Source organism: Canis lupus, chromosome 11, assembly GCF_048164855.1.
Source record: "Canis lupus baileyi chromosome 11, mCanLup2.hap1, whole genome shotgun sequence".
Classification (NCBI taxonomy): Eukaryota; Metazoa; Chordata; class Mammalia; order Carnivora; family Canidae; genus Canis; species Canis lupus.
The window spans coordinates 3087997-3101146 of record NC_132848.1 but is presented as its reverse complement, the minus strand read 5'-3'; the positions used below and the strand labels follow the sequence as shown (position 1 = coordinate 3101146).

The following is a 13150-nucleotide window of genomic DNA, read 5'->3' as shown; positions in this document are numbered from 1 at the left end:
CTCCTTCTCCCTCTGTTCCCCCACTGAATACATACATACATACATACATACATACATACATACATACATAAATTCGAAATAAAATCTTTTTAAAAAAAAATAAAATACTTAGAAACAAACTTAAGCAGAGAGTCAAAACACTTATACACTAAAATGGTACTGACAGAAACTAAAGAGAACATAACTAAAAGGAAAGACATCCAGTGTTCATGGATTGGAAAATGTTACTACTACCTAAAGAGATCTGTAGTATCAGAGCAATCTCCATCAAAATCCCAATGATGTTTTTTTACAGAATTAAAAAAAAATATCCATCCCAAATTCAGTTGGAATTTTGAGGGACCCTGAATAGGCAAAACAATCTTTTTTTTTAAGATTTTATTTATTGGGGATCCCTGGGTGGCTCAGCGGTTTAGGGTCTGCCTTTGGCCCAGGATGTGATCCTGGAGACCCGAGATCAAGTCCCATGTCGGGCTCTCCGCAGGGAGCCTGCTTCTCCCTCTGCCTGTGTCTCTGCCTCTCTCTCGATCTGTGTCTCTCGTGAATAAATAAATAAAATTGAGAGACACAGAGAGAGAGGCAGAGACACAGGCAGTCCCTGCAGGGAGCCCAGTGCAGGACCTGATCCACAACCTGAGCCAAAGGCAGATGCTCAACCACTCAGCCGCCCAGGAGCCCCTAGCCAAAACAATTTTAATAAAAAATGAAGTTGGTAAAGAAAAAAAAAGAAAAAAAAATATGAAGTTGGAGATCTCACACTTCCTGATTTCAAAACTTGCTACAAAGTTAAGATAACCAGAATAGTGTGGTATTGGTATAAAGATAGACATATAGACCAATGGAATGGAATAGAAAGTCCAGAAATAAAACATTGCATATATGGTCAGATGATTTTTTTAAGATTTTGTTTATTTATTGAGAGAAAGAGAGAGAGCGTGTTCACACAAGCAGGGGGAGGGGCAGAGGCAGAGGAAGACAGAGGGAGAGAAGCAGACTCCCTGCTGAGCACAGAGACTGAGGGAGGGGGTGAGGGGTGGTGTCTCCATCCCAGGACCCTGAGATCACGACCTGAGCTGAAATCAAGAGCTGATACTTAACTGACTGAGCCCCATGGTCAAATGACTTTTGATGAAGGCACTAAAACCAGTCAAAGGGGAAAGGGTAGTCTTTTCAACAAATGATGCTGGGAAATCTAAATATCTACATGCAAAAGAATGAAGGTAGATCTTTACCTTATGCCATATACAAAAATTAACTCAAAATGAATAAAAGATTTAGAGATATAGCTATAAAACTCTTAGCTTTTAAGAAAAAACAGGGGGAAATCTTCCTGACATTAGATTTGGCAATGATTTCTTGGGTATGACACCAAAAGCACAGGCAACAAAAGAATAGATATATTGGATTATGTCAAATTAAAAACTTTTTTGCACTCCTGACTTTTTGGTTATATATTTTGCTGCTGAAACAAAGGTTTTGCGAGTTTAGTGTTTCCTCTGACAGTGGAGTCATGTTGGTAGCTGCCATGTTCATGGCAAACACATGTCTCCACCTGCAAAAGAAGAGTAAATCGTGCAACCAATGGTCCACAGATGGCATGAACTCCTTCCTCAACATTTCTCTCTCAGATTTTCAGGGAAGCTTTTAATTTGTTTACTTAATAATAAACCAACCTTATGACTGAGACTATAATAAAAGGCAAACACCTTAAATCACTCCTGTAATGTATCAGCCAAATAGCATTTGATCAAAAGCATAGATGGAAGTTGATGATCCAAGGCCTTCATGTGGAGAAATTATTTATTTTTCCAGACATTATCCAATAGTCTAGACAAAATTCAATTTCTCTAAAAAGTAGTCAAGTTATATGATGTAGTTAAAAGTGAGGATTAAAAAAATAAAAATAAAAATAAATAAAATAAAATAAAAAACAGTGAGGATTAATATTATTGTTTTTAATGGCTGAGGACATTTTTCCATGTTCCAAATACAGATTTCCATGTTCTCCCATTTCATTTTTATCCTTCCAGCCTCCCCCAGCTCATCTAAAAAACAAACAAATTTTAAAAAAGGTTATGACTTTTTGCTTTTATTATCTAGGTTAGGCAAATTGTTCCCCAATTTTCCACTGTTAAAGAACAAAATTCAACCAAGTAAGTTTGAAGATCTAATTGGTTTTATTAAATTATTCATGAATGAGGCAGCATCCCATCTAGCAAACACAGGGGAGCTCCAAGGAACTGCCCAAAATGGAAAGGTTTTAAAAGCAGAGAAGGGATGTAAAAAAAGGAATGTATTACCAAGGAATGCATAGCTTTAGGCATGTCACCCTCCTAAGGGGAATCAAAGGGGCTGCTAGGAAATTACCTCCTAGTACCTATCAGAAAATTCAGTTCTGGCTGGTTAGGGTTACATTTGGGGTTGGAGTGGGGGTGGTTTAAACTGCAGTTAGATTAGGTATTAAGTCTTGGTTTCATGACATAGGCCCCCAACATAAGTGACAGCATTTGGAGCCTGTGGTTTTCTTTTTAACACCATCAAGTTTTAATTTTGTCCAAGAGACATAATCACTATCCTCTTCAAAGTCCATCCCAATCCTCTTCAAAGTCCATCACAAGTAGTCATTTTTCTATCATGAATTTTTCAATTACCCAGTCATCTCAATCAGCACAGACTTCTTTGATTCATTCTTACTTGCATTTAATGCAAAGTCATGCTATTCAGTTTCTGGATACTGATATGAGCGGGGACCGGGCTCTACTAAAGGTTATGGTTGGTGGAACTGGTTGGCCCTAAAAGACCTTTAAGTTCCACTGGGAAGGCAGATAGAAGCAGGCCCAAGGCTAACCCAGAACAGCCTGTACCTTTGAGCAGGTGAGTCAACAGATTGTACATAAGTAGTACTTTAGTACAATCACTTCCCCAGGGGAGATGTTATGTTCAATCACATTGAAACTTTGGAATATTTCTCAAATCCGTTCCTTATTTGTTTCTTAACTACACTGATCTGACATTTTGTGAAAACAATAATTCTGAATGTTAACCTGATAGATATTTGATATTAAAAGAGTCTCTTTAATTTAAATGATGCCTTGTGATATCTCTGCCCAGAGCAATGTGACTCCCATGACTAATACTGTCAAAATAATCTATTTCAATACATTTGTCAATACATCATATTTGGAAAAAGGTGTCAGTGTTATGTGTTATGTAAGTTGAGCTAGATATTTCCTTGGCTGGATTTCATGCATTTTGTCAGTTAATATTTGTGTTTGGGGCCCCTGGGGGGCTCAGTTGGTTAAACGGCCAGCTCTTGTCAAGATCTCAGGGTCCTAAGATTAAGGCCTGCGTTGGGGCTCTGCGATCAGGGGTGGGACAGTGGGGAGCGGGGTGAGGGAGTCTGCCTGGGGATTCTTTCTCTCTCTCTCCTTCTCCCTCTGCCCCTCCCCCAGCTTGTACACACACACACACACACACATAAACACACACACTCTCTCTCTTTCTGAATAAAAGAAATCTTTAAAAAATATATTTGTGTTTGTAAATGCTACTGCAATTAGCAGCACTGGGACTTTAGATCTCTGTTTTGTATTAATTTGGGAGGGGAGGAGGTCAGGGAGCATATTTTCAAGGCTCCGTAACAGGTAATTTGAAGATAGAAAAACTCCTGTAAATTATGGCAAAGGCGCCTGATGTCTCTGTAGATCCGTTTCTTTTCTGTCCCACAGTACACAGTTCTGTGCTCTTTTATCTAATGGAGTCTTGATGTTTTGTCTACCAACATATGTGGGCATTTATATGACATAGCTATTAGGTATTTGTTTGTCATATTTGCTACAGCTTCTATGCCCAGAGAGGAGATATTATTGTGATCAAAATAGTTATGGTCTTTAATGTCAAATTAGACATCCCCCAAAACAAATATTTTTTTAAACAGCCTAAATATCCAATTCCTAGGAATTACATGAATTACAGATTAAAATTCAAATCATTAAAATATATAAAGATTATGTAGAGAGACAGTATATTAAGTGAAAAAAGGGCATTGTTTTGACACTATACTTAAAATGTTAAAAGTATGTCTGCATAGTGAAATGTGGAAAAAAATCAAATGGTTTAATTTGTTAGGGTGACTGAACTCTTGTTAGTTGGATTATTATCTTTCTTTATTTTCATTTGAGTGAATGCTGTTCATGCAGTTTCTAAATTGTTTTTTAAAGAATCTAGCCATTGATTATTTGAAAACAAAGTTGTTACATTTTGAATCTTATTATCCCCTCTGTAACATGGGGATAATAATAATAATACACCCTCAGAGGGATGTTGAGACTTAAAATTAGACAATGTTTTTACCAACATTTTGGAAACTGCCCAATATTAGGCAAATGTAAAGTCACATAAAAAGCTAATGAAATAGATCAACTCACCAGGATGTCCACTTTAAAGATCTTACGATCTTATGTTCAATTATAATTCAATAAAGCTTTTTTTAAAAGATTTTATTTATTTATTCATGAGAGACACAAAGAAAGAGGCAGAGACACAGTCAGAGGGAGAAGCAGGCTCCCTACGGGGAGCCTGATGTGGGACTTGATCCCAGAACTCTGGGATCACACTCTGAGCCAGAGGCAGGCACTCAACTGTTGATCCACTCAGGAGTCCCTCAATAAAGCTTTAAAAAAAAAAAAAGAAAGAAAGAAAGAAAAAGAAAAAAGCTAGTGGGATACAAATATGAGAAGAAAAAGCTAATGGGATACAAATATGAGAGAATGAAACTAACATTCATTGAATACCTTGGTATTCATGCCACAGTACTAGGATCTCTCTACATTCATGCACATGTGTACACACACACACACACACACACAATCTCATTTAATCTTCAAACAGTTCCTGCCCCCTATAGGTCCTACCTTTTCTAGCAACCTGATCTCCCACCAGAGTTCCCTAGCAAGAACACTCTCTTTAAGGACAGTCCTGTCCATACACACCCTTGCACGAGGCTGCTCATACACTTTGACTCACATTGTCCAATTTGACAAGTACCTACTGAGTAGCTACCAAGATAAATGATACAAATGTATAGAAGATTGAGTCCTTTATCTAAAGAGTTGCCAATATCTGGGTACCTGAGTGGCTTAGTTAGCGGAGCACGCAACACTGGATCTCAGAATCATAAGTTTGGGCCCCATGTTGGACAGTAGAGCCTACTTAAAGAAGAATAAAGCATTATCAATCTCATTTGAGAAAATAGAAAGATCTAGCTTACTCAAGGGAGAAAAGTTATGTACAACTTAGAACATATAATTTATTATCCAAACCAAGTCATTTTTGAGAGTGTGAGAGGGATATTAATAATCATGCTGAGGCAATATGAGTAAAAACTGGCAAAATAGGAGATTAGATAAGTAAATAAGATTAGATCTGAGTAAACTTTTGTTTGTTGAACACCAAGAGAGACATGGATTTGTACACCTGGAACAGGAAATAGGACCAAGTTAAATCAATCTGCATGATGGAGACTTTGACATTCCCATGGGAAATCCCCAGAGCAATGGGAAGAAGTCAAGAGGCTGGGTGCAGGTGGAAGAGCATCAGAGAGAGAAGGCCCCATGATAAAGGTAAAAGAGAAGTCAAGTTTGGGGGATCAAGCCAGTTAAGGATATTTAATTGCTTTTTTTGAGGCATGTGAAGGCCCTTCAGTTTCTCCCTACAAAATCTTCAATGAAACCTAAGGAAGAGTAGATCCTTCACTACTCTTTTGTAAATGGATTCTTTGGGGGAATATTGGAGGGATTCTGAATCCTGCTTTTGGATTTATGTGGGGCAGAAACTGTTTCTGGCTACCTGAGCAAGAGCACAAAAGACCACCATACCTGGGTTCATCAACAAAAACAAGTCCTCAAGTCTAACCTATTGCTAAACACTAGAGGCCTTATATGCATTTTCACTCATATTTAAACAAGCTTCAGTCCTCCTGTGTGGTCTAGACTGTGAGTCTCCTTGCCTCTGTGACCTCACTGCCTGGCTCCAAGGAGCTCATTTGTGTTACATGGATGCCAACTTAAAAAATTAAAGCTAAAATAATATAAAAAAGGTTTAGGGGACATCAGGTGTCCTTGGGTCTAAACTAAAGAGACGTCAACTTTGTTACATAATCACATTAAAAGTTTTTCATGGCGCTATTTTCTATTCATTGACCCCTGTGCCCTGGCTTTTCCACATAAAACCACCACTTTGTTACCACTTCCACCCACACCAAAATCCTGCAGCATATCTCAATGAAGAACTCTTCATATCTGTGAAGCTCTGAATGTCTGTCTCTGCTGTCTCATTCAATGAATATTTATTAAGCAACTATTATGTTCAAGGAACAATGTCTTTTGACGTCCCCCACAACCCCCCTGAGGCCCAATGCAAGAAGTAAACAAAGGCACTATTATAAATGTACACCCAGACACTGAATAATGACGGATGAGGGTGCTTTACTTCTGCAATTTGTGCTTTCAAAATGATTACATCCTGTACTTCCTGAGTCCCAGCTTTCCCTGTGCTTTTTAAACTTTTCTAACTTGGGCTGTAAGCATGATATAAGCCATCTAGAATCAGCATTTGTAAGTCAGGTTATTAAAGTTTAGGAAAACTTTGTTGGTCATAGTATGTTCTCATTTCAGCTTCTATGGCTAATGAGAAGTGACTACAATACGTGAGAAGTAGAATGTGTCCTTAGACCAGCGGAACCGAAGAACTTGGCTGCTGTAACAAATTGCTTCGCTCTTCCTCATATTACTAAATTGCATAGAAATGGAAGTTCAGTTTCCAACTCAATAAAGAAGTGTACAGAGTTGGTTCTGTGCAGAGAAGAGGGTTGGTGTGAGGTGGAGGAGCCTGGGCTCACACAGAGGTTGGAGCCCTCCTCAGAGGAGACTTAGGAAGGTGAAGTGTTAAGAGGAAGCCTCAAGAAAGAGGGACAGGCGAATACTATAGTGACGTCAGAGCTGACTAGCATCCGTTAGTTTTTTAATCTGGAAGTTACAGGAGCTGGCAAAGAGCTAACTTACACTAGGCTGAGGAGGGCACAGGGTAAAGAAGTGGAGAGTGGGGGCACCTGGGTGGCTTAGTTGTTTGAGTGTCTGCCTTCGGCTCAGATCATGATCCCAGAGTCCTGGGATCGAGCTCCACGTTGGACTCCTTGCTCAGTGGGGAGCCTGCCTCTTCCTCTCCTCCCAGCTCGTGCTCTCTTTATCTCTCTCACTCAAATAAATTAAAAAATCTGGGATCCCTGGGTGGTGCAGCAGTTTGGCACCTGCCTTTGGCCCAGGGCACGATCCTGGAGACCCTGGGTCGAGTCCCACGTCAGGCTCCCGGTGCATGGAGCCTGCTTCTCTCTCTGTGTCTGTGCCTCTCTCTCTCTCTCTGTGTGTGACTATCATAAATAAATAAAATTTTTAAAAAAATAAATAAAATCTTAAAAAAATAAAAATTAAAAAATTAAAAATCTTTAAAGTTAAATAAAATAAAATGGAGTCATTGAAATATTTGTTTCAAAAAAAAAGTGGAGAGTGGAATATAAACTACTCTTTTTGAAGAATTTGAATTCAAAGGGAAGAGCAAGACAGGGCAATATCTAGAAAGAGATGCTAAAGTGCAGAAGAAGTCTTTTCAAGATGGCAGATAGAAGAGTGTCTCTAGGCCTGAAGGAAGAGCCTATGGACAGGAGAGGTTGAGGACACAGGCTAGGGAAGGAATAACTGCGGGAGTAAGATACAGGAGGGATTGGAGTCAGAACAGGAGAAGGAATTAGCCTTACAACAAGAGGAGGAACGCTTATTCCCATAAAAGTACAGGGAAGGAAATTATGTTGGTCAGTGAGTGGGAAACACAGGAAATGGAGAGGTTCTTCATTTCTAACTTTCCTCATTCCTCAATTTTCAGTATAACTAGTAGACTGTGGGGTTGGAGCCTTGAGAATAATGGCGAATGTTTAAATGAACTCCTAGGGAAATGGGAGACAGGTGGTTAGGGACTTAGACGATGCTGCAGTAAGCTAACTCAGTGTACTACTGGAACCTCAATATTACAGTAGCAAGATTGACTATTACAATGGACCATCTGTCTGTCCTCTCCCGGGAAGAAAGTGAAGGCAAGGACAGGTTGATTGATTGAAGGAAGTGAAGGAAAGGGTCAAGGGACCTGCAGAGTACATGAGGCCACAGCAAGGGATTTGGGAAGAGAAAATGGAGACTCCTGGAAATATCTTGTAAAAGAAACAAACTGAGGCTTCAGAGAAGAAACGCCTCTGAACGTTAAAAGTCTGAGTTGATGACCTGGCTGCCTGAAATAGAAATAGTCACTAAAGTTGGGGAGATAGAGAAAGTGTGGGGGCGCCTGAGGGGCTCAGTCAGTTAAGCAAGTGACTCTTGATTTTGGCTCAGGTCATGATTTCAGGGTTGTGAGATCAAGCCCCGAGCCAGCCTCTGCACTGAGTGTGGAGCCCATTTGGGATTCTCTCTCTCTCTCTCTCCTCTTGCCCCTCTCTCAGTCCCTCCCTCCCTAAAGAAAAAAAAAAGTGTGAAACTAGGATATTATATCATCATCATGGATACAGAAGACACCTAGACTGATGATAAAACTGTGATGGAGAAGACCATAGTAAGCCAGATGAAAAAACATAATGGATGTGGTGGGCATTTGGTTTTTGACTACTAATTCTTCCTCTTTAAATATAGCACCTGGAGGGGTGCCTGGCTGGCTCAGGCAGTAGAGTATGAGACTCTTGATCTTGGGGTTGTGAGTTTGAATCCCATGTTGGGTGTAGAGATTACTTAAAAAGAAAATCTTTTTAATCTTTATTTTTTTTAAGAGTTTATTTATAGGGATGCCTGGGTGGCTCAGTAGTTGAGCGTCCAGCTTCAGCTCAGGGCATGGTTCTGGGCTCCTGAGATCGAGTCTGGCATTGGGCTCCCTGCGAGAAGCCTGCTTCTCCCTCTGCCTATGTCTCTGTTTCTCTCTGTGTGTCTCTTGAGAGGCAGAGACATAGGCAGAGGCAGAAGCAAGCTCCCCTCTGTGAGCCCGATGCCAGACTCGATCACAGGGTCTGAGCCAAAGACAGATGCTCAACCACTGAGCCACTCAGGCATCCCTAAATTAAAAAAAAAAAAATAAGTTAGCCATTATTTTATGAAGACTCTACCCAAAGACAAAGACTTAACACCTGCAATTGCAGATGACACCTTCCCACATCACTCTGTGAAGAATCACTTTGCATTTCGAACAAATGACAATTTTGATTCCAAGTTTTCTTGTCCACATGTGATAAATGAAGCCAAAGCTGTTGATGTGTCAACTCATTAGCAGAAGAATTTCACAAATGGCTAATAATGTCACTTTATGTCAGTATTATCATGTGATTCAAGTAGAAGATGAATTAATTACAATAATGCAGGGATCCCTGGGTGGCCCAGCGGTTTGGCACCTGCCTTTGGCCCAGGGTGCGATCCTGGAGACCCAGGATCGAATCCCACATCGGGCTCCTGGTGCATGGAGCCTGCTTCTCCCTCTGCCTGTGTCTCTGCCTCTCTCTCTCTCTCTCTGTGACTATCATAAATAAATTTTAAAAAATTTTAAAAAAATAAAAATAAAAAAAATTACAATAATGCTTTGATTTTTTATCAAACTAATAAAATGAAAGTAAAGTTTTTGGAGTTAATTCAAAACTATGAAAGATGAAAACATGCAACATTGTAAATATAACTGTAAATTCAGCTTAAAAGTTCAACGTTAAGATAAAGTCATTATTTTTGGTGGTAATAATTACAAGTACAAAAGTTGATAGAGTCCAATGTCATAATGAGAACAATGTTTTGACTAAATTAAAATTTTGTGGAGGAGAAATGCACTTGGCCTCGGTTGTGGCACACAAATCATTAATGATGGTTTCCAAACAAGCTGGAATCTTCTACCAACCAAAGTAAAAGTTCTGTCAACTTTCACAAATGTTTTAATTTATATACAGAGGAGCTGAACTACAAATGTGTTGTGGCAAAACTGATGCTAAAAGTAAATATTTTGGGGCAGCCCCTGTGGCTCAACGGTTTAGCGCCACCTTCAGTCGAGGGCATGATCCTGGAGACTCTGGATCGAGTCCCACGTCGGGCTCCCTCTGCCTGTGTCTCTGCCTCTCTCTCTCTTTCATGAATAAATAAATAAAAATTTAAAAAAGTAAATACTTTGTTCTAATTCCACTGCAGAGTATTTTACCCAAAGAATACAAAAACACGAATTCAAAAAGATATATGCACCCTATGTTTATTGCAGCATTATTTACAACGGCTAAATTATGGAAGGAGCCCAAATGTCCAAGAGTAGATGATGGATAAAGAAGATGCTCTCTCTGCCTTCTGAGTACGGAGGTGGTTTCAGATTTCACCCAGGAAGCTCCTGTGAGGGTTTCAAACCAACACAAAATTATATAATTTTAAGTATTTCAGCATCAACTTTCATTCCCAAAAATGCCCCAGTTTCAACAATGATTATGCAGTCACCCTATATTTGGAATTATATACACTGCATGGGTTTTTTCTTTTTCCAATCAACATTGGAAATGTTGTCCAAAATCTTCAAACGTCCTATTGGGTTTTCTATTGAAGATGTGCACACCCGCCACTCTGCACTTGTCCTTGTCCTTCTTTCCTAAGAGTTTAAAATGAACAGCTTATCTGGAAGTCAAAGACAAAGATTTAATATGTTTTGCCATGTTAAGGTTTATTCTTTTCAACTGATGTAATGGTGCTCTAAAATTGTTGATATCTACCCATTCCACAAATATTTACCGTGTTTGTACCTGGCTAGACCCAGGGCCAAGTACCCTGTGTACCTGGTACCTCTCCAGAATGTTATAATCCACTGTGAGAGAGAAGTCTGTGGAGAGAAAACAGTAAAAAACAGCTCAGGAATAGTTACAGTGTTGATGAAGTGTCACCAGAATCCCTAGGAGGGAGAGGTCACTGGGGCAGGTCTTCCCAGAGGGCAGGGATAGCATGTATGAAGGTACAGGTTTTGGAATATTACTTAAAACCATAATCCAATTCCAAATCTTTATTTACCATAGATGTAAGGGGGAGGGATCCCTGGGTGGCGCAGCGGTTTAGCGCCTGCCTTTGGCCCAGGGCGCGATCCTGGAGACCCAGGATCGAATCCCACGTCAGGCTCCCGGTGCATGGAGCCTGCTTCTCCATTTGCCTGTGTCTCTGCCTCTCTCTCTCTCTCTCTCACTGTGTGCCTATCATAAATAAATAAAAAAAAAATTAAAAATAAAAATAAAATAAAAATAAAAAATAAAAAAAGATGTAAGGGGGATAACTAAACCGGTGGTGTTCTTCTGTTTTCTATTCACTGCCTCAACAAACCTCTATGTGACATGTACCAACTAACTCCAGGGGAAACTGAAGTCTTCAGAATTTTACAGGCCGGGGAAGAGACAGCCACATCACGCTGCACATTTGTCACAATGTGGTGAGCGCTGGGATGGCGGTTCCTCTGATGTTTTGTGCTCCAACCAGAGGAAAAGCCATGCCTCAGACTAAGGGCAAGAGAACAGAGTCAGGGAAGTGTTCTTAGAAGTGATACCTAAACTGAGATTTTATTTTGTTTTTTATGTGATAAAACATACGTAACAAATTTTACCATTCTAATCATTTTTAAGTATAGAGTTAAGTGGCAATAAGGATATCCACATGGTGCAACCTGAACTGAGACTCTTACAATGATTCTTTTTAATTTTTTACAATGCTCTTTGTAGAAAATTTAGAAAGTATGACTTACAGGAATAAAACAAGGAAGGAAATGAGAAATAAAGGCAGACAGGCAAAGGATGGAGAAAGAACAATCCGTAATCCCACTGGACAGAACCCATGTTAACACTCGAATGTGTATCCTTTTAGACTTTTCTTTATTTTTTTTTAAGATTTTATTTATTCATGAGAGACCCAGAGAGAGGCAGAGACACAGGCAGAGGGAGAATCTGACACGGGACTCCATCCCGGGACCCCAGGATCACGCCCCGGGCGGAAGGCGGGCACCAAACCACTGAGCCACCCAGGGATCCCTAGACTTTTCTTTATTTGTGTGAGTATATGTATGCACATGTGTAACCTTTTTAAATTTATTATTATTATTTTTTAGAGTGATAGTGAGGAGAGGGGCAGAGAAGACAGAAGAGAAAGAAAGAATCTCAAGCAGACTCCCCACTGAGGGTGGAGCCTAAGGCAGGGCTCAACCCCAGGACCCTGAGATCATGACCTGAGCCAAAGGCAGACGAGTAACCGACTCAGCTACCCAGGTGCCCCACAGGTGTTTCCTTTTTAAAAGCCAAATGCAGGGGCACCTGGGTGGCTCAACTGGTTATGTGTCTGCCTGACTCAGGTTCATGATCTTAGTGTCCTGAGGTTGAGTCCCACATCGGGTTCCCTGCTTGGTGGGGAGCCTGCTTCTCCCTCTGCCTGTGTCTCTGCCTCTCTCTCTTTCTCTCTCTTTCTCTCTCTCTCTGGGTCTCTCATGAATAAATAAAATCTTTTAAAAAAATAAATAAATTGCTGGATTTAAGGGTATTCATAACATTACAAATTCTAATGATGTATAATCAAACTAGCCCCCAACAGGCTTGAAGCAATTTACATTCTCACAAGCAGTGGGTCAAAGTGCCCTAAGCCAGGACTTGAGGCTTCCTTAAGGACGCACTGCCCTCATTGGGAGACTGTTAGTTGCTGCTGGACCGGAGGTGAGAAGTCCTCGTCAAGGAAAACTCTGAAAACCATTCCTTTAACTGGAAGTGAAAGTACGAAAACATCTAGAGTTGCCTGCTTTGTCCTCTGGCAATAAGAAACTATACAGGTGGTAAGAATGTCAACTTGGCCCTTAAATTATTACAGAGGCTTTGCGTAATGCTGTCCCCAACTCCCATCCTATCATCTACCCCTAGTTGAAGGCACCCCAGTGCTTTCTTTCCCCTATTCCCTAAGAACAGGAACCTCATCACACTGATTAATAGACTGGTTTTCTGGCCTGCCAGAAATATACATATAAATATCTCCTATCATAAACACAACATAAATTATAGAAAATTAAAACATTACAAACATGTACAATGCAG

The 13150-nt window shown here is 40.1% G+C and overlaps 1 long non-coding RNA gene across 1 annotated transcript; it reads right to left on the bottom strand.

The window, feature by feature from the left end:
* Positions 1-10292: 10292 nt before the first annotated feature.
* Positions 10293-12287, bottom strand: LOC140642119 (uncharacterized). Its single transcript, XR_012038670.1, has 2 exons — positions 10545-12287; positions 10293-10440 (listed from the first exon to the last, which is right to left on the bottom strand). It is a non-coding gene; the product is annotated as an uncharacterized lncRNA (long non-coding RNA).
* Between the last annotated feature and the right edge of the window lie 863 nt (positions 12288-13150).